Here is a 20,790-nt window from a genome sequence, read left to right as displayed (position 1 = left end):
TCTCATCTGAGCCATGTAAACATTGGGTGACCCTGGGCAAGTCACACTCTCTCAGCCTCAAAGGATGGCCATGACAAACCCCCTCTGAAGAAACTCCCCCCCCCCAAAAAAACATGGAGTTTATTGGCATTAAAGAGAGATTAAAGTGCATTTAAAGCACCCTGCAAACGAAGCGGAAACGGTGAGTCATTACGCAAATGATTCTCACACACAATTGCGCGAATAAAGTGATGTCGGAAATGCATTGTTGCTGAAATCCCAAAAGTAAAAAGATGCGCGTTGATGCTTCTTTGTGACCACTTTAACGACAGGTTTTGTGCGCCGTCATGTGAAATTGTTATGCCTAATTACGTAACAATTTCGTGGGGTTTTTTTGGGATATTCATGGGATAAACTCCCAATCTCCTTCGTGGGATAAATTCCTACAACAGGGTCACTGTAAGTCGGAAACAGCTTGAAAGCCCACAACAACAACAACCCTGCAGACTGCCTTTCCCCCATTCTGGATTTGTGGTTCAGTTCCACGGATTTTGAACTCTGAATCTGGTCCACAACACCAAAAGGGTCCGGTCTTTGCAAAAAAGCAAAGATATGGCACCCAAACGCCCTGCATAAAAGGAGGATCTCTGTGACTCACAGACTCTCCAACTGGAAATTAAAGCTTGCTTCATCTTCGGTCCCTTTCGCCAATACACCTGATGTTATTCTCTAGGAAATGCACCAATTCGACTGCACATTTTTAATATATATATTTTAAAACTAGGATGCTGAGCATCAGCAGTAAATAACAATCCATGGCCACTGAATGCCCTGCTCTCCATCTGCCTGGGGAGATAAAAGATTGCACACCAATGGCCAATAATGCATTGGTGCATAAGGAAGAGCCAAAGGGACGCGGTCCATTCCTCCATATGCATTCGGCGCCAGGTGGAGGGAGGGAGGGAGGCCTGGCCTGGCCTTGCCTTGCCTTCCCTGGATGGCAGACAAAGCTTCTCCATTTCGCAAGGAAGCTGCAACATGCTTTGCAACGCCACCCCTCCGAGGGAGACCTCTGCATTCAATACCGACCCAAAGTTTCTTACAAATGTTCAGCCATGAGCAAAGAGCCAACCCTGGGCTATCTTGCTCTGAATGCACTGGGTTTGTATTTTACTATTTGCCTGGCCAAACACTCTGGGGTTTATTTAGAGATGCAGAGAGCAGGGGGAGGGGGACATTGAAAGCCAGCAGCTCAGAAACCATTTCAGCACAGACACAAAAGGAGGAAATACTCTGCATCTGCACTGCAGAAATAATCCAGTTTAACATCACTTTAACTGTCACGGCTCAGTGCTATGGAGCTGGGAGTTGTATTGTTGTCGTTGCACCAGAGCACTATATGTGTCTGACAAAACTATAATTTCCAGAACTCCATAACATTGATCCCTAGCAGTTAAAGTGGAGAAAACTGGGTTATTTCTGCAGTGTGGACACAGCCAGAGATGCTCAGCTCCAGCCAAGAGGAAAAGGCTGAGGGCAAAGTCTCCACCGTTTGAAAGAATCCATTCATTTGTTCCTCCCCAGAATTGCAAAATTCTATAAAATTGCAAAATCAGAGTTTGCTTTTTGGAATGTATAAATAATAATATTCCATTGGATATAATGGGACTTGTTAATATTCCATTGAATAATAATACTCCATTGGATATAATGGGAATTGAGCATCCATAGATTTTGGTATCCACAGATTCAACCATGCATGACTGCCATATATATATATACACCAAAATCCATGGATGCTCATGTCCCATTATATACAATAGAGTATTATTACTATTATCATCATCATTAGTATTAGAGTGGGTCCTTGATATCTACTGGGGTTTGGTTGGGACCCTCCTTGGATACCAAAATCCATGGATGTTCAAGTCCCATTTTATGCAACGGAGTAGTAAAATGGTGTCCCTTCCATAAAAATGGCAAAACCAAGGCCTGTTACAGACTGCCAAAATAAAGCTGCTTTGGGTCTCTTTGGAGGTATGCTATTTAAATGATGCATGGGTCCTAAGAGTCCGGAGGTCGCGCCAAAGCCACACTCCATTCCTAAGCACTAGAGTGCAGCTTTGGTGCAGCTTCTGGATTCTCAGGATGCATGCATCATTTAAACAGCATACCTCCAAAGAGACCCCAAGCAGCTTTATTTTGGCAGTCTGTAACAGATACAAGGTTTGCTTTTTGGAGCCGATCTATACTCTTTCATATTGGCAAGCCATACATGGTTCAATCTGTGGATAAAGGGTCCATGGATACGGAGGTTCAACTGTAAATGGTGAACGACTAGGCAAATACATTCCCTTTCGGATCCAAACCCAGATCCAAACCGGGCGTCCCCTTCACACCTGCCCTGTAGCAGGTGAAGTGTTTCCAGAGAGCTGAAGCCCCTGGAAAAGGTAGCAAGGAAAGCTTAGCAATCCAGTGTGCTCCAGCCTCCCCTTTGCCTCTTGGGCGCCTTTCCTTCCGCAAGGCTGCCCTTTGTGGCAAGGTTGACTGAGCAAAACCTTGTGAAGTTCTCCCTTGGCTGCGCCTTCCTCTCCGATCGCGCCTGACTAATTAATTTGGGGGCTGAGGATGGAGCAGGCGAGGCTGAGGTTGTTTCTGCTCCTCAGCTGCAAGGAGGGCCTTTCCCCCTTCTCTCTTCCTCTTTCAGTCTGCAAGTAACAGGAAGAAAAAGGCTCTGGGTGATGCTCACTTAGGGGTGCATCTACACTGGAAAGATAATGCACTATGGCAACACTTAAACTGCACTGGCTGCATCCTATAGAATCCTGGGGTTTGGACAGAAGGTCTGAGGGTCCATCTACATTGGAGAAATAATGCACTTTGGTACTACTTTAACTGTCGTGGCTCCGTCCTACAGAACCTAGGGATCTGGTGTTTGGGGAGAAGGTCTTGGGGTGCATTCACATTGCACTTTGGCACCACTTTAACTGCCATGGCTCCCTCCTACAGCATCCTGGGGTTTGGAGTTCGGAGAGAAGGTCTTGGGGTGCATCTACACTGCAAAAATAATGCACATTGGCACCACTTTAACTGCCATGGCTCCATCCTACAGAATCGTGAGGTTTGGAGTTTGGAGAGAAGGTCTTAGGAGTGCATTTATATTGTAGAGATAATGCACTTTGGCACCACTTTTTTAAAGTGATGTGAGTCTCCATCCTACAGAATCCTGGAATTTGTGGAGAAGGTTTTAGGGTGCATCTACACTGGGGAATTAATGCAGTTTAATGCCATTTTAAGTGTCATGGGTCTCCATTCTACAGAAGATCGGCATATGGAGTTTGGAGAGGAGGTCTTAGGGTGCATCTACACTGCAGAAATCGCGCAGTTTGGCACCACTTTGAGCTGCTCTGGGTCTCCATTCTACAGAATACTGGGATTAGTGGTTTGGGAGGATTATTGCAAAGCACTGCTGGGAGTGCTTTGGTTGTGTCTTCTTGCATGGCAGAATGGGGTTAGGCTGAATGGCCCTTGGGGTCTCTTCCAACTCTAGGATTCTAGGATTTTATGAACCCAGGAATCCCCATGTCTGAAAGCAATTGGATGCCTACTTCTCAGGGATGCCTCAGCAATGGGTTGAGATGGATGCCCTTTAAGGTACATCCCAACTTTGCAAGTTCCTGGATCAATATTCCTGCTCTATCTCCAGATCCCAGAGCAATATTGGAAGTATCTATAAAGGCAGAGAACGCACGCATTAAAATAAATACCTTAGCAATCAAACAGCAATATCTTGTTATTATTTTAAACCATCAGGGCAAATGGAAAATAAGAGAATTCATTCAGTCCAAGCCAAATCTAGTCTTATAAGATCCCAGGTGGAACAAAAATATACTATATATATATATATATATATATATATATATATATATATATCTCTTTTGTGTGTGTTTTTTTTATTTTTTTTTTTTTTTTGGTGGTAACTGTCTCCCAAAATGGTTTTTTAAAAAAAATTAGAAACACAGCGCGCACACATACAGTATATATATATATATATTCATAAATCCAGCCTTTCAGGCTTGTTGCAAAGTCCCAGGTTATTAACCTCCCAGCTAGACCTCTGCAAGGTGCTCTACATGGGGTTGCCTTTCCATAGCCTCCAGATACTCAACTGCTGTTAATGCATGTATATTGTGCCTTTTGGTTGGCCAACAAAGGTATCACTGTTTGGCGGATTTTTGTTTAAACTGTGCATATAGTGTTTGTGGTCTAAATGGAGACTTTTGCATTGGCTTTTGCTGAATTTCATTCCATGAGGTTCAGCCCAGTTTATCAAGGTCTGTTCGAATTCAAGTCCAAGCCAGGTCCACCTACAGATCAGAAGGTTCCTTCCTTTCCCAAAGGCCTGCATCCAAATTTGGTCTCCCTCCACCATGTTTCTCCTCCGCGGCGAGCCAAGGTTGCAAGAGTTTCTTTTGCAAAAGTGACAACCCCGAAGCACTCCTTTGGGACTTCCCTGTACCTGGCAGGCACTTTGAGCCGAGTCCCTTGATTGATCTTGCGTCGGAAAATGTTCTACAAATGCAGACGCTTGGGAATGATTCAGTCCTATTTGGAAGGCGCTTGATGTTCCTCTGGGAAGGAATTATGTATTATCTCTCTCTCTTTATTAACAAAACACATCTCTTCTCAAAGGGAGGAGGGGAAACAGCAGCCAGCGCTGCTGCTTGGACACTGCAGCAAGGATGTGAGAATGGTTTCGTGGATGGCAGGGCATATGTGACGCCTCCGGATCATTTGCAAATGGCAAACTGCAAAATTGCAAACTATACATTTGCAAAGAAAGACACATTTATATTGCATAGTTTCTATGCATCTGTTGTTAGTGTTAGGATCAGAGACGGAAAGAGCACCAAGGAAGGATTAACGTGTCGAGTTAACTGGCAATAAGCTTTTTTATTTTGAAAGAAAAGCTCTAATTTAATAGCACTTATACTGGAAGTGGGCCAGTGTAATGGTTGAGCATTGGACTAGAACTCTGGAGACCAGGGTTCAAATCCCAGTTTTGTCACGGAAACCCACACGGAAAGCACTGCAGAAATAACCCAGTCACACTCTCCTAGCTTCAGATGACAGTGGCAAACCCCAAAAAATGCATGGTGCGATTGCATCCCATCTGGATTGCTGCAATGCACACTGGATGGTTTCAAGGAAAATGTCAAGAGAGTGGTCAAGATGGCAAAAATTATGAGCGAGGAGGAATAGACAAACTGGGAAAGGCTGCAGCAGTTTGCTTTTGATTGCTTTTGATTGAGTCAGTTGCAATGAATTAATAGAGTACAAACTACTTTTGTACTTTGAACTCATTTTGCAGCAATGGAAGGAAGCTTAAGACTAAGAGGGAAAGTGGCAGGAGGAGAAAGAAACCAGGACATTTGAAAAGCAGCCAGAAAAAGTGGGACGGCAGAGAATTCATCAGGACTGTCCCTGCCAAAACTGGGAGAGTTGGAAGGCATGAAAAAGCCCTTTTAAAATGGGAGATGCCAAACCGTTTCCCCTTAAAGCCCCATGAGCAGTTTCAGGGCTGTCTTACCTATTAAGAGGGCTATCGGGTTGCTCCACAAAAGCATCACTCTTGACAGATTTCCTTTCTAATTTATCTTCCCTAAAGAATCAGCTTTCTTGTTGGTTGTTTTTTCCCTTCCCCGTCCTGGGTATCACGGCAAGATCTCCTCTTAAGAGAGGAACAAAAGCCAAGGAACAACAGTCAAGCTTCGCTGCCAGACCTGTCATTCACCGAAACTGCTTCCGCTGGGGTGTCCCAAGAGAGGACCGCTAAAGGCCTGGCAGGCCTCCAAATGTGGGGCCCTATTTATGAAACGCCTGGCTTGTTTGCGTGGAAGCATCGGCTGCTGCTTTGCAAAAGAAAATGACATTCTCCTGCTTGGCGTTGCTCCAGCTCTCGGCCCTTGCAGGACCTCAGGCCACATGGCTGGGGCCACACGCTTCTCCTGTGCCGCCTTGAGCCACCTTGATTCCCTGTGCAAGGAGAAAGGAGGTGGGTTATAATGATAATGATGATAATGATAATATACCCTGGGAGTGTAGGCAAGAACCTTGCTCACCCTAAACCTGGGACCTAAGTGTCAACATGGAGCAAGTTTGCTCCTATCAGCTAGGGCCTCCCAAAAGTTGTTGGACTCCTAGAGTGGCCACATTTTCTTACACTGAGACCATAAGAAAGTAATGGATGCCTAGAATGGTCAGTTTCTCTGAAATGGGGCTTCCAAGAAGGTAACAGATTCCTAGAGCGGACAGTCACTCTCCAGAGGTATCTCCAAGAAGACGCTGGACTCCTAGAGTGGCCATCTTCTCTCAAGTGGGGCCTCCCAAGTTGTCTCCATATTCCTAGAGCGGTCACTCTCACTTGACTAGTGTCTCTGAGAAGGTAAGTAGGGTCAGCCCTGATTGGGACTTGGACGGGAAGCCACCAACTAATCCCAAACTCTATTTCAGAGAAAGGAACTGGCAGAACCACCTCTGAGTCTTCCTGGCCTAGGAAAAGCCTAGGAAATCCATGGTCAACAGAAGGCACATACACAGACATAGGGAGTAATGCCTAGTGCTACTACTTTGTTGAAGGCCATGGATTAGGAGAAGCAGAGAAGAAAGCTAACCAGCATGAAAGCCAACAGACAAAATCTTGCCGCATTTTGTCGGAGCTGGGGCTTGACAACCACACCATCGCTCCTCCGTTTGTACTTGAGCAAAACATAAGTGCAGGGCATTGAACTTTTTGCAGCACTGCTTTGACAAATAATGAGCGGAGCTGATGTTCGGTTTCTTCCACCTCCCCAGAAAATGAAAATAAAAAACCCAGAGCTGCCTATCACTAGCTTTAAAGTAGAGATTAGGTTCTCTGTGCCATCTAGATAAGGCATTTTCAAGCTTTTGCAAAAACATGCTTATCAGATCCTTTCCGAAATCCCTTTAAGTTTCAAAATACTGGGTATAATACCATGGAATTCAAATAAGTTCTACACTCCTGGAATATCTGGAATATGCAGAGAGAGGAAGAGGGGAAAGAGAAAAAGGGAGGCGGAAATCCATAAACGCAGCTCAGGAAATTAATCTCTTAAATGGTAAATTACAGCCCTTTATCTGAGAACCGAACGCAAGGTTTCTGTTCATTAACAAGGAATAAGAGTTCATTATCTGGAGTTGTTTGTGCTTTTGTTGTTTACTCCCCTGAAATGCAAGCCTGCCTAGACAAGGTACCATTCATTCAGCAGGATTCTGGGAGTTAGAGTGCAAAATGCAGATTGATCCTGTTGGGTGTCCAACCCTGGAAAGCAAACCTGTAAGGGCAGTTAAAGTAGTGTCAAATTGGATTATTTCTCTAGTGTGGACACGGCCAGAATTAAGAGGAGGGCTGGACAGCCATCCAGTGGAGCCATTGCAAACCTCAGTGTTGCTCATTCGTAGCCTCCACAAAACTCCCTCCTCCTTCCTTCTCTCTCTATCTCCCTCCACTTATTTTTTTCATCCCAAAAAAGACTTTGCTTTTTTTGGTCCAGAACAAATCATGACTGATGCTTGCACTTCTCTGTCAAAAAAAAGGAAAGAAAGCAAGCAAGGAGGAGGACACAAACCAAGCCTGGGGGATCTTCCCTGAAATTCATTAGTCAGCTCCTGAGGTTATGTAAAAGTGGCAAAGCAGGAATCGTGGATTTGCAAACCATCAGCCTCTTCCATGCCTTCTCTTGCGGTGCATGACGCTCAGTTGCAATGCTCCATTCTCAGATTTATCTGCTGCAGGTATCTGATAAGATTTTCCTGGCTGATTAAACTGACAGGTAACCTTTCTATCCAAGAAACATATTCAGGGATAGCTGCGTTGGCCATATAGCAAAGTATAATGGCATCCCAAACCCATAAAACAGTGATAGCTTCAAATGGCCAGCCAAAAAGCATAAAGGACATCATGCAAGCTTTCAAAGCTCCACTGGCTTCTTCATCAGAAAAATGGGTTCAGAATCATACAGGTGGGGAAAAAATATCAAATTATGACACTAGTTACAGGCTTGCATTTTCTCAAGGTGTTGTTGGTGCTCTTTGGAGATACAGCTATACATGCACCTGAACTGCTATACCAAGCTGTCTTGAGAGATTTGCCGTTCCTTTCCTCTGAAGCTGAGAAAGCGTGAATTGCCCAAGGCTTCCCAGTGGGTTTCCACAACTGAGCATGGATTCAAACCCTGGTCTCCAGAATCCTAGTCCAACGTTCAAACCATTATGTCACGCTGGCTCTCTTGTTCAAAACAGAACAGCCCTATCCAGTTCAAAGTTAGGGAAACCAAGTTGCCAGGCAGTGCCATTGCACCACTGTGCATTACGGCCAATGCACTTGTGCACATGATTGTGAATGTACATGGGTGCACGAGGCACACCATGTTGTCCAATTTGCAAACGAGGCAGCATTAAACAAGACCCACAAAACTTGGCAAGCTTAAGATTCATCTCCTTCTCCTCAGCGTCAGCTGTCAGCCCTCGTCTTCCAACCGAGCCTGCGTTGCCAACCAATAAAACTTTCTCCGCACGCCGCTGCTGCCTTGAAATCCCAGTTTTCACCCACACGATGTTCAAAGAAAGCCTTCAGAGGAGGATGGGGAGGAAGAAAAGTAACTGTCAGAGGAGGAAAGCAGCAGAAGACTCTCCTGCCGTTGATGGAAAGGGGGTCCAAAATGTTGCCAACGTCAAGGAGAGCATTACTCACTGGGAACCCGGTGCAACACTTCGAAGACGGATCTGGAGGAACAAAGAGATGAGCAAGAAAGGCTTTCGGGAGACAATAGCCCCCACAGAGCAGAACACACCAAAAATGCCAAAAACTCCAAAATAGCCAGCTAAATATAGCCCCAAAAACCCAGCATTCATTCAATTTTTGCATGCCTCTCTGTGCAAAATTCCTCTGGGTAAGAAGTATTGCACAGGGCAGAGGGCCTGTGTCTTACCAAGGCAATACGCTCGTCATTAAGCACATTTTGTATTAAGAAAAAGGAGCACGCACATGTGCCACACACCCAAGCACACACATGGGAGGATCAAGGCCTGGCATCTGTTCGAGCTGAAGTGCTTGGGGAAGTTATTTTTGGACGTATGGATCCCAGAATCCCCCACTCCCACAAGGCTGTATGGCCGGTGGGCGAAGGAGCCTGGAGTTGTGTAGCAAAATAGGAAAAGGGGAAAAAAACATTGTCTCCACTTCAGGCTCTCGGAAGTTTGAACTGAGCAACAAGAGTGTTTCCAGCTCTAACTGGCAGCCCTAGCTCTTGCAAGGCTTTGGGTAGAAGTCCTTCCCAAACCAAACTGGAGATGCTGTTGGGGTGGACACTGGGACACTGGTATGGGAAATTGCCTGGTATGGCAACAGAGCCATTCACCCATCATCACTGTCAACGCTGACCGCCAGCAGCTGCAGCTCTCCAAGATTTCAAGAAGGGTTCTTTCCTAGGAATGTCTTGGAAATACTGCTCTGAATTCAACTTGGGGCATTTGTACAGCAAACCATACAAATGACCATTATCTTCTCCAGTACCATCAACTCTGACCGGCAGCAACAACTCTCCAAGATTTCAAGATGCTTTTCCTAAGTCCTACCTGGAGATATTTGCTGGGGATTGAGCCTGGGGTGCTCTGCCCCTCCTCTGGGGCCTTGTTGTCTGTTGCTGTGTCCCTTCAAATGGTTTCTGACATATGGCAACCCTAAGGTGAACCTATCGTAGTGTTCTCTTAGCAAGTTTCTCCGGAGGTGGTTCGACACTGCTATCCTCCGGGGCTGAGAGAGTGTGACTTTCCCTCTAAAAATGACACAGCACCCTGAAGCCACCGAGGAACACTGGAATCCCCTGTGCAAAATCTTCCGAGATTCCAGCCCAAGGATGTCTAGGCTAGCAATTCTCAACCAGAAGGGCTTCTGGTGCGATTGGACTCCAGCTCTCAGAATCCCCCACCCAACCTGGGTTCTGGGAACTGAAGTCCACACCCTCATGATGCCTGGGTTCAGTGGGGCAGCGGAGTTAAGGTCTAGTTTCAAATTGAAGAAGCTCTCTCCAAAGTGCTGGATGCAATTCCCAGACAGATTCAGGAGTTGGGAGAGCTCTGTTAAAGGCCAAGCAGAATGGGCTCAGCTTTGTTCCAGGTTCAACCCAAAACCCAAAGTGGACATGGAAGCCTGCATCAGCCGCTGCTAATGGAGGCATGGAAGAAAGGAAGGCCAACAAATGCTCTTTGGCTTGCAAATGCACTGGCTCTGCCTTTTCTAGACTACCCAAAGGAGAGCTGAGTCTCGGGACAAGTGGGGATTTTCCAAGACCATGGTGCCGGAGCCAAGCAGTTTTGGCTAAATGGCCTTGTCAGGATGAGTGATCTCTGCTTAATGGAGCAGCAGCATTGGGATAATGGAAGAATGACTGATGAAAATGGCAGAGAAGGAGGAGGAATAAAGGAGATGAAAGAGAGCAAGGTGGCCTGCCAGGCAGCCCTGGACTCCTGCCCTTTGGGCAACACTGGCTTCTAGAAAATTAAACAGGGTGCTATGGTTGCAAAGCATCAGCAGACGGTGGTGGTGGAGATTAATACTGTTGTTGCTGTGGTTATTCATTTATATCCCTCCTTTATCCCAACATTGAGACTCAATGCAGCTAGCAATATGTTGAAAAACAATTCTGACTGAAAGCTGTCGGTACCACAGTTCAAAGATGTGGACAAGATGGAGCATGTCCAGAGGAGGGCGACCCAAATGGTGAAATGTCTGGAAACCACCAAGCCTTTCGATACCTTGTTCAATGCCTTCCCAAGAAATAAGCTGGGTGCTTGAGTTGCAAAGCATCAGATGGTGGAGGAGGATTGTTGTTCTTGTGATTCATTTATTTGCTGTGGTTGTGTGCCTTCAAATCATTTCTAACTTATGCAGGACCTATCATGGGGTTTTCTTGGCAGGTTTCTTCAGAGGAGGTTTGCCATGGCCTTCCCCCGAGGCTGAGCGAGCATGACTTGCAACCAATAGGTTTCATGCCCAAACTAGGAATTGAACCCTGGTCTCCGGAGTTGTAGTCCAGCACGCAACCCACTACACCACGCCGGCTGCCAAAAGAAACTCCTGCAAAATAAATATGCACACATGCACCGCACATGGTACATTTCCAGCTTGGTGCTGGTGTTTCATCCAAATGACTCAGCCGGTGAGCAAGCGCAGCAGAGAACGCAAAGAGAGCCGATGGTCGGATAAACATGGCCTTCAAGGGATCAGTTTGACAAAGGAACTGCAAGGAAAAGGAAAAGGAGATGAGGAGAGCTGGGAGCCTGCCTCTGGCATCCTCCATTCGCACACCTGGGTTGCAGAAAGGGAGAAAGATACATCAGATACCTCCTCTCCCCGGAGAATGGAGTCAGAATGGCTCTGCAGAGCAACAAACAGGACTCTCTGCCAGAGTCTGTCTTGGGTGGTCAGTCTTTGCTGCAGACCACCTCAAGAGGGAAAGCAGCACCTGATGATGATGATGATGATGATGATGATGATGATGATGATGTGTGTCTTCAAGTCATTTCTGACTTAAGGCAACCCTAAGGCCAACCTATCATGGAGTCTTCTTGGCAAGATTTGTTCAGAGGAGGTTTGCCATCGCCTTCCCCTGAGGCTGAGAGTGTGACTTGTTTAAGATCACCCAGTGGCTTTCATAGTTAAATTGAGAATCAAACCCTGGTTCCCAGGGTCATACTCCAATGCTGAAGCCATTATGTCATGCTGGCTCCAACTACAATGTTGTGTGTCTTCAAGTCTTATGGTGACCCTAAGGTGGGAGTTTCTGGGCAGGATTTCTTCAGAGGAGGTTTGCCATTGCCTTGCCCTGAGGCTGAGAGAGTGTGACGTGCCCAGTGGGTCTCCCAGTGGGTTTCTATGGCCGAGGTGGGAATCGAACCTTGGTCTCCAGAGTCATGGTCCAATGCTTCAACTACTATGCCATCTTGGTTGCAATAATAACAATAATACTCTATGTACTCAATGCTTCCTCCTTCTGCAGCTGCTAATGCTCCCAAGTAAAAAACATTGATTTTTTTTTTTTGCAAATATTTCTATTGCAATAAATATTGGCAATGATGCCTTCTGCAGCACAAGGGCAGCTTTGCAAGCTCCCATCCCAAAGCTTCTGCCCGCCACCCCAATGTGATGTTAATCGCCGTTTAACTTTGCAGCCCAGGCTTCGGACCACCAGCCAGCCAAGAGCATCTGTTCCTGCCTCCCTGGACGCGTTCATCCCCACGGCTGGGTCGCGCCAGGGGCAGACGGCGCCCTGATCCGATTCCCCCCGGGGGATATTTTTAGCAGGCAGATAAGACTCAAATAGAAGGGGGAGATGCTGAGATATTAAAAAAGATTGCAAAGGGGAAGGGATCTTAAAGTTCAGCTTCTGGGAAGAAAAGACAGTAAGACAGGGACGGCAACATCTGGGCATGTTAGGACATGAGTTATTACATCCTCTGAAATGAAGGGAAAGCCTTCCTCGGTGACTCCCCAGATTAATTAAAATGTCCCATTTTTAAAAACCTGACCTAAGCTGTCTGCTTTCGCTTGGCGGGGATTCTAATGCACATTATCACCCTGGTGTGTGGTTTTATTTTAATCGTCAGACTTGGCTGTGTTTGAAGGACTGTATCTCCCTCTGCAAGCCGGTTTGAGCCCTCAGATGTTCAGGAGAGGCCCTTCTTCCTGTCCTGCTGCCTTCTCAGGTTTGTTTGGTGCAAACGTAAGAGAGGGCCTTCTTGGTGGCTGCTCCCAGACTTTGCAATTCCCTCCCCAAGAAGGCTCCCTCTTTGCTCTCCTCCTGCAAATAGCCACACATCTCCCATTTTCCATCTCTGAGATGTTGGAGGGCATGCCAACCCACCAAGAAGGCTGGAGCAATTGCACTAAGGGAGTGCAAAACCAATAATCTGTCCTTCAGTTCTCACACATTGATGGCATATATAGGTCTTTCCCTGGCTTTCCACTCCACCAAATGCATCTGAGGAAGTTGACTAAAGTCTATGAAAGCTCATGTTGCCAACTTCTTCCTTTCAGTTCATCTCAAAGGTACTACAAAATCTCTCTACATACTCTCCATGGGATTATTTTGGAGGGCTGATCCATATCCTAAAATACAGCTCAGTTGGCCCTTTGTGTGTGTGTTTGTGTGATTTACCTTCACAGTGCGATTGTGCAAACACCCTACCCTCAGCCTTGCAAACAGCTGGCTCCATTTTCTGACTGGCGTATATTTATTTATCTCCTGGGATAATGCAGGAACCAGCACATCGATGGGAGGCCGAATGAAGCGATACATGGATCGCTTGACCTGATTTTGGCACACACCCGTGACCCAAACTGGCAGCTCTCCCGGTGCGTAAACCAGCGGCAACAGCCCCACTGGTTTACTAGGGTCCCTTGGGGTGACAACCCCAGTGCACAATCCCTGGAGGGACTTGTGCATCAATGTTGCTCCACTACAGCATGTGCCTTGCAAAGTGGAAAGGCAAAGGTGCAGCGCAGCTCACACTCCAGCCAAGGCAGCATGTGGTTCAAAGTACGAGGAGAAGGGGAAAAAATCAGGCAAGGAGGGTCCTAAGAACAAGCAAACAGCTTGCATTCTCGATCTTGCACCCCGAAACAGGGAGGTTGGAAGGTGCAGACCAACCACATCTAATGGTCCAGATGCGTGCATGTGTATTGTGTGCCTTCAAGTTGTTTCTGACTTATGGCAGCTCTAAGTCAAACCTATCATGGGGTTCAGAGGACGAACCGCCCTACTCAGGTCTTGCGAAGTCAAGGCAGAAGCCATGGCTTCCTCAACTCATCCTATCCACCACAAATACAATCCTCCTCCTTTCCTACTGCCCCCATCCTTCCCAGCATTGTTGTCATTCCTAGTGAGTCATGCCTCCTCATGCTATATAACCATATTACAACAGCCTTGATTTTGGGGTTCCTAGATGCACGCAGCAGGGTGATTTGCTCAGGCCTGATTTGCTCTTGGACCCATTGATTTGTCTCCCCGTTTCAAAGGAGCCCACTTTTCTCCCCTGTCTTCATCGTCCAGACTCAGATTTGCAAAAATACCCCAGTAACTCTTGGGAAACATACTCATCCTAAAGCCCAGAGTGGATTTAGCATCCTTTAGTGCCACAGCCACATAGGACTAAGCTCTCTAGGCTAATGCTCAAAAGCTCTGTGTGCAAGTGTGCAATGTTCTGCTTTTCCACACAAGAAGCCAATCCCTGGCAGAATTGTCTTCACAGGCCTCTTTTGCTCATGCTTTTGATTCTGGGATCTCTTTCCGCCGAACCTCGACTGTCAGGGAAGCATCCCAGTTTCAAATGCCGACGCACCTTCTCATCCTCGCTGCAACTTTTCCCTCCTACTTCAGTTCCCAGAGCTAACAAAAGCCTCGGCTGGAACAAACTGTTCTATTAAAGCTGCCTTGTGGATCCCTTTCTTTTCCCCTCCCCAAATCCTGGGGGCGGTGGGGGTGGAAGAGAAGATACAAAACCCCCAATGTATTTCCCCCTCCTTTCTAGAGATGAACTGCCATTTTGGAAAGAGTTTTTTTCAAAAGCAAGACACACACCGACAGAAAAGAGAAAGAGGGATGCTCCAAATCCTCAGCCAGAAAGCAGGAAAAGCCAGGGACCAAGCTTGTGAAATTGCCAAAGGAAAGGAAAATACATCAGCCAGAAAAGGGAAGGAGAGGACCAGGGTTTGCATTATTAAACTTGTGTGTATATATATGTTCCTACCTACATGCCTACATAGGCTCATTTTTATCTGGATGTAAAATGGGGAAAGTGTCCAAACGCACACCGATCCATCTCTCCGTATTTGCATTAAACTCGTGGACATATGCTCATTGTTATGAGCAGATGTCGAGGGAGAAATAATCACTCTCCTTGCAACTGAAATGAAAACAGTCCATCTCTCCTCCGTAATGGGGAGGAGGGGAACTCTCCAGCTGTTCGCAACTCCAACTCCTCTCCAAAATATTGTGTGGATGAGGGGCCCTTTGGGAGCCTCACCCTATGCAAGGGTTCCCAGGGGGCCATATATAGTTGCATGCGTAAAGCAGCCCTGAGATGTGGGCACTCAACTTCTGTTCAATGAAGGACAGCCTGCTTTATGCAACATGCCAACCAGAGCGGTGGTTCCCAACCTTGGGACTACAGCTTCCAAAATCCCCCTCACCTTGGCATTTTTCCTAGAGCTGTTAAATTTCCTTCCATGCCTGGAGGAGAGGTGTCATGCTACGGAGGTGGCACGTTTCATGGTAGCTCTGTGGGGTAACCTAAGGACATCTTCACCATTCACTATTTATAACATGCCTCATACGTGCTTCAGTACGGAAACGGGAGACGTCGCGTCCCTGCTGCAGGCTCACAAGCCAACAGAAAAACATGAGGTCCATGGAGAGGAGAGCCAGAGAGAAAAGGGAAAACGTTGCTCCAAGCTAGGAGGGAATGAGAAGGAAGAAGGGAAGGCAGTTCTGTGAAAGCAGAAGAGCTGCAAGCGGTGAATCCAGCCCAGGTTTTAATACCGGTTTTCAGAGAATCATAGAGTTGGAAGAGACCTCAAGGGTCATCCAGTCCAACTCCTTGCCATGCAAGAACACAGAATCAAGGCATTCTTGACCATCCAGACCCTGTTTAAAAACCTCCAAAGGAGGAGACTCCACCACTCTCCAAGACAGGAGCATCTTCAACCATCAAACAGCTCTTATCATCAGGAAGTTCCTCCTAATGCTGAGCTGGAATCTCTTTTCCTGTAGCTTCCATGTTGCTCCATTGTCTCCTAGTCTCTGGAGCAGCAGAAAACAAGCTTCCTCCATCCTCATTGTGACAAGCCTTCAAATACTTAATCAGGGCTATCATATCACCTCTTAACCTTCTCTTCTCCAGCCTAAACATCCCTAGCTTCCTAAGTCTTTCCTCATAGGGCTTCATGGATTCCAGACCCTTCACCATTTTGGTGGCCCTCCTTTGGACACATGGCTCCAGTTTCTCAATGTCCTTTTTGAATTGTTTTGCCCAGAACTGGACACAGGATTATTCCAGCTGGGGCTTGACCAAAGCAGAATAAAATGGCACTATGACTTCCCTTGATCTAGACACTATACTTCTATTGATGCAGCCTAGAATTGCATTGGCCTTTTTGGCTGCCACATCGCACTGTTGACTCATGTTCAACTTGTGGTCTACTAGGACTCCTAAATCCCTTTCACATGTATGTCTCCTTGCCTGAGCCTTGCCTCAGGCTTGGCCAGATAGATCACCAACAATGGTCCTCCCTGACCATGATGCTGCAGCCTTCTTCGAAAGCTCACGCCGAACGAGCCTCGAAAAGAAACGACAACGCAGAAAGAACCGCAACCTGGAAACATCACCCAAGGAGACTTTCTGCTGTGCTTTCTGCAACCGGACCTGTTTATCCCGAATTGACCTTTTTAGTCACCAACACGCTTGTACAAAGCACAGGATGAGTCCTTCCTGAATCTTCATTTGCGAAGCAAAGCCAGAGAGAGTATGTCTCCTTAAGCCAGGTGTTCCCCATCTCACCCTCCTCCCTAAATTTTCAGACTCCTAGAGTTGGAAGGGGACCCTCAAAGTCCAATCCCCGCTCAATGCAAGATCTCCAACTAGAGTACGCCCAAGTGTCCCCTACCCTATAGCTATACCTATATCAAGCCAGGTGTCCCCCATCCTATATCTATGCATTTCATTTTTTTCTGCCTAAGTGCATTACCTTCCATTTCTCCATGCTGAAGTTTGTTTTGTTAGCTTTGGTCCAGCTTTCTAGTCTATTTGGGTCATTTTGAATTCTGATCCTTTCCTTTGGGGGATTAGGTACTCCTCCTAATTTGGTGTCATTGCCCAAGTCCAGGCACCCATGGCTTCAATGGTGGCCAGAATGGGGGGGGGGGTTGAGAAGTGACCGGCTTTGGGGCAAGAGGTGCAGAGTTCAGGTGGAAAAGGAGGGTTAGAAAGCCAAGTTGCAAAAACCACGACGCTGACGTGGGGAAGAGGCGGAGGGCAGCGAATGTTCAGTTCTCTGTCTTGGGGAAGAAGAGTTTTTGCCTTTGTCTGTCTATTCTAAGCCCGTCACTCTCCCACACAAGAGGAGTGGGTGGAAGTGTGGCAGAGACATGTGCATTTACAAGGGAGCTTCTGCATGGGAACGGCGGGGATCTTTCTTCGTGCAAAGTGGGACTATCATAGCCTAGGAAGGGAATAATGACCCATTCCTCCTCCCCAAAACTGACGCTGCCCTCTTGGAAGGAGATGCTTTGAGCAACAGGCTTGTCGGGTGCAATTACCTTTCAGTTGCAAACCGCTCAAGGAGTGCTTAGCGCACTGAGAAGCGGTATAGAAATGGACTTGCTTTTGCTATTGAGCAGATGGTTGGGCAGGACCAAGGCCAGCTTTTGGGTTACCAGAATCTGGATACCCAGCACTGGGCAAGATAGGGAAAAGGGTCCTGCAAACTTCCAACACCAAATACAAAGGCGGGATACAGACCGCTGCTTTGAGGCGGTCTCCCGCCGGCGCCATTTGCTCTGCGCGGGAGCTGCAGCAGCCAAACCGCGCGGCTCCCGCACGGAGCAAAAAAGAAGCTCCATTTCGGAGCTTCTTTCTGCGGCGCCTCTATGACATCGCAAGGCGCCGCTGGCACATTCGCGACGTCATAGGCGCCGCGACACGTCTGGACGCTATGCGTCCAGTACATAAAGATGGCGGCGCCTATGTGGAAGGGGCGCCGCCATCTTGTACGTATTGTATACGTACTAGGGTTAGGGGGGTGCAGAAGCACCGCCCCTTCCTAACCCTAGTACGTATACAATACGTACTATATGGCGGTTTGTATCCCACCAAAATTCAGCATTTGAGCATGCAGATTGAATCTCCCTTATCTGGAATTCCAAAAACCCAGCCTTTTTTCACGGGTGGCTTTGTGAGTTTGTGGCCCTTTTGCTTTCTAGTGGTCCATTGCACACAAACTTTGTGCTCCATGCACAAAGTTATTTTAAACTATAGTGTATACCATTACCTTCAGGGTATGTATATGCTATGTATATGCAGAGCCAGGTGTAGCATTGGATTAGGACTATGAAGAAGCCCATTTTGGCCATGTAAATCCATGGGGTGGTCTTGGGCAAGTCACACTCTCTCAGCCTCAGAGGAAGGCCCTGGCAAAACCCCTCTGAAGAAACCGGCCAAGGAAACCCCATGATTGGTTCGCCTTAGGGTCACTATAAGTCAGAAACAACTTTAAGTCCCTTTAAATCTATTTAAAGGTCATCAAAGAAGCTGGCTCCTACAGATATAAAGGTATGGATATAAATAGGTATATAGATGTATAGATATATTAGCTGTATGCTACTTGTTTTAAACTTTAAGCCACCTTGAATCCCAAAGGTGGGATATAAATATAGATGATGATGATGATTCTCTAAGAGATAAAGAGACTCATATCCAAATGCTTCCTTTAAATATACTGGGCTGTTATTCTCAATTATTCTCAATTATCCTTTTAATAGCCCATCCATTAAATCAATGGCATTTAGCTATAGGTTAACTCTGTATTTCCGACTAACCAGAAGGGTTTAAGATTCATTATCTGAGCCAGGACTGGCAACGATAAATGGCTTTGACGGCGTCGAAAGGTACACAAAACGTGCAAAATGTCATCCGGAATAAGTGCAAAGGCCAGTTCCTGCCTGCTTTTCTTCCATAGCAGCTGGAGGCTTCCGTGTCGTTCATTGACGTTCAGTCCATCCCAGGTTTTATTCTGAATTATTCATCCATTGATTGAATTTATATCCTGCATTCCTCTTGAGAAGGGAGTCAAGGCAGCTTTAAAGGCGCTACCTGTGGCGCTGAAATTATGCGGTGAAATAGGGTTCTGCTTTGGATAGATCCCCTTCAATGTAGGGTCCACCAGCCAACACTCCTTCTAGTTCCACATTCTTAATTTTAAAAATGAGAGAGCCAGTGTGCTTTGAGAGTTGGACTATGCTGATGGAGACCAGAGTTCGAATCCCAGCTAAGTCACGGAAGCCCACCTTGGGCGAGTCACAGACTCTCAGCCTCAGAAGGAAGCAATGGTGATGACCACCCTCCGAAGAAATCCTAAGATATCCTTGGCAAGATTTATTCTCAGATGTTCCCAAATCGAGTCATTGCCTCCATTTCTGTGCCTGGAAACAGATCTTTGAAAGGATCCAGTGGTCCTCTTAGCTCACTTGCTCTCCCTCATGATCCAAACCTAACCGATCCTTCCCACCAACAGGCCTGACTCTGCCAAAGCTGCCTCTCCATCCCATTTCCATAACAGAAGCCCAGACATCATCTCCGATTCTTCCCCAAGCTTTGCTGCCAACAACATCCAGAAGCATTCCCTGCTTCTTATCTGGTTTGAACATTTGCATCCTCTTGGGATCTCCCTGGACTTGTCTGTGTGCGTTTGTGTTGGCTTTTAAAAAGCACACATTGTTTGCAAATATGGCAGCTGCCTCCCTCCATTCCCATCAGCAAGACAATTATAAAAAGCACTCTAGCTGCATTTCTGGAACCAGCCAGCCTTCCCAAATAACTTCTGTTTGGGTGTTTTGCAGGATTCATTGCAACGCTGCAACCCAAGAAGGACCTTTGTAATCAGGCGGCACAAACAGCCATAGAAATGCAAAGCTTTGTGGGTATGGCAATGTGGTGACAAGGTCAGTTTTAACGTCGAGGGACAAAAACAGGAGGAAAGCTGTTGCCTAAAGCCAGGGGGAGCGGATGACCATAGAAACACATTCACCGTTCTGCTTTCCCCTTTTCTCTCTGTTTTGCTGCCTGTCAGTAATGGATTATGTTGCTGTTTTCTTGGCCTATTCTATGTAAGCACACAAATTACAGTAGGATCACCTAGAATTCTTTCCCAGGACAAGCTCTTTTGCATTGTTTACTGCAATCCCAGGTCAAGCACTTCCTTGCAGTGTTTACTGCTGTTCTTTCCCAGGTCAAGCTTTCCAACCAAACGCTGAAGGCCTGTCTTTCCCTAGCCATCCTTCACCATCCTCCCAATGCCAATGCTGCAAAACAGCTTCCAGCTAGACAGAAGAGAAGAAAAGGGGGCTGGGTTGGATCCTCATTTTAATGAACACTGCAAAAAGCATCTTCTTGGTCAGAAGCGTTGTAAGCGGAGGTATGGCTGCATTGCACCGTATCCCAGCTTAAATATCTAAAGCGTCCGTAACCCTCGGTGCCTTCTTAATTAAGAACTGATGACCCCAAAAAAGAATGTACATTTGCGGGAATGGCGGTGGTGTGCACTCAGCCTCATGCCATGTTACATAAGCATCTCATTACCAGGCTTTTCTCTCTCTTTTTTTTACCCAGGGGCGCATTTACCTTTAATCAAAACCTGACTAATTGCCTCTCGGAGTCCTTCTCCGCAGCTAAAAAGGGAGGAAAGGGGGGATCATTTTAATTAAGAGATCAGGGCAGAACGAGAGGCCGAGGCAAACCGCCCGGGCACTTGGAGATAACTTTGCAAGCGGCAATGCTCAGCAACCTTTGGCGCACATGGATTTGGCAATGCTTTCTTGGTCGCCTAGTTTTGCTTACAACAAAACGCAAATATGGACCAGATTGGAAAGAAAGGGTCACAGCAGAATCCAAGGACGGCTGGCGATTTCTATACCAAAGTCAGGCCTTAAACTCTGAAGATGCTAAACACCTCCTATG

At 46.7% G+C, this 20,790-nt stretch overlaps 1 protein-coding gene across 4 annotated transcripts in view; it reads right to left on the bottom strand.

The window, feature by feature from the left end:
• The window catches only part of GRIN2A (glutamate ionotropic receptor NMDA type subunit 2A), a 112,735-nt gene that overhangs the window by 59,160 nt on the left and 32,785 nt on the right, over positions 1-20,790 (bottom strand). The window contains exon 1 of one of the 4 annotated variants that reach the window (XM_042438024.1): positions 4,149-4,177. The exons of 2 other annotated variants lie outside the window; for them this stretch is intronic. The gene's annotated coding sequence lies outside the window, so the exon portion shown is untranslated. Of the gene's footprint in view, positions 1-2,537; positions 2,641-4,148; positions 4,178-20,790 lie in introns of those variants that run through there. One more of the 4 variants, XM_042438025.1, reaches the window with a different exon arrangement.

Source organism: Sceloporus undulatus, chromosome 8 (assembly GCF_019175285.1).
Source record: "Sceloporus undulatus isolate JIND9_A2432 ecotype Alabama chromosome 8, SceUnd_v1.1, whole genome shotgun sequence".
NCBI lineage: Eukaryota > Metazoa > Chordata > Lepidosauria > Squamata > Phrynosomatidae > Sceloporus > Sceloporus undulatus.
This window is presented reverse-complemented; position numbering and strand designations above follow the sequence as displayed.